The 1,007-nt window shown below is 37.8% G+C and overlaps 1 non-coding gene across 1 annotated transcript; it reads right to left on the bottom strand.

Moving 5' to 3' along the window:
- Window positions 1-443: 443 nt before the first annotated feature.
- On the bottom strand, window positions 444-527 carry LOC149188512 (small nucleolar RNA Z102/R77). The gene has a single exon (XR_016256640.1). It is a non-coding gene; the product is annotated as a small nucleolar RNA Z102/R77 (small nucleolar RNA).
- Between the last annotated feature and the right edge of the window lie 480 nt (window positions 528-1,007).

Genomic DNA, 1,007 nt, shown 5'->3' with positions numbered 1-1,007 from the left:
AACTGTATCCATATACCATATCGTTGGGTATTTATTCTATGAGTTCCTTTCCTAAACATAAACTAAAGAACCTTCTGAACCTTTAGCAAAAAGCTATATTTTCCAAAACGTTTAATAAATGGACTATGAAATCAAAACTAGCATAAATGGTTTACACGGGAAAAAAAAAAAAAAACCTCATCCTCTTAGCAGAGGAAAAAGATAAAAACCGATGGTTCCAACATGGAAATTCAGAATACTTGGGTGCTTTGAAGAAAGAGTTTACCCACAATCCACCGTCTTCGTAACACAGAGTAACCTCCCGTTTTTATAATTCATGTAAACAACCACCCTTTAAATGCCTGAAAGAAATTACTCACGAGAGGCCGAAATCTCCCAAATATTTAAATGCACCCTTTAAAACGAAAACCCATAAATAATAAGCATAGAATGCTCGGCCTGCAGAGTGATCAGATAGACTAATAACTGAGAATGCCATCATCCCGACACTCAAACCAATAGGGAATCATTTGCTCATTATTTTGTTCGGTTGGGCACTATTGGAATTGACAGTTTCTCTGGTCCGAATACAACAGTAAACTCTCACATGTCTTTATTTCTTGATTATCCCACCATATACCATCATCACATGGAAAAAGGCTTCTGGCCCTTGCACTCTGATTGCAAGTACCAAATACCCAGTTCTCCAAAAAAAGGCTCGAAACAAACCTATTAGCTACAATACATCAGCATACGCCGCGAATCGAACCTGGATAAAGGTTCAACATTTATACTAAGCACCATGATCCGAATGAAAACAGGGGGTCTTATACCATATGTAACAGCCCAAAATAACATGTAATTAATCAAGTACTTTATATTTTTTTTTCTATGTTAAGACTAAACTAAGTACCCACGGGGAATTGAACCGGTGACCTATCGCAAGGAGTGCCTTAACAGTGCACCCATTCACCGTCAATCCAAAGCCCCGTGGGCGTCAAGTACTTTATATTCAACATGCAATTATC

This window comes from Pinus tabuliformis, chromosome 3_1 (genome assembly GCF_031772625.1).
Source record: "Pinus tabuliformis cultivar Carrire ecotype Pingquan chromosome 3_1, CPIR1, whole genome shotgun sequence".
NCBI classification, from domain to species: domain Eukaryota; kingdom Viridiplantae; phylum Streptophyta; class Pinopsida; order Pinales; family Pinaceae; genus Pinus; species Pinus tabuliformis.
This window is presented reverse-complemented; position numbering and strand designations above follow the sequence as displayed.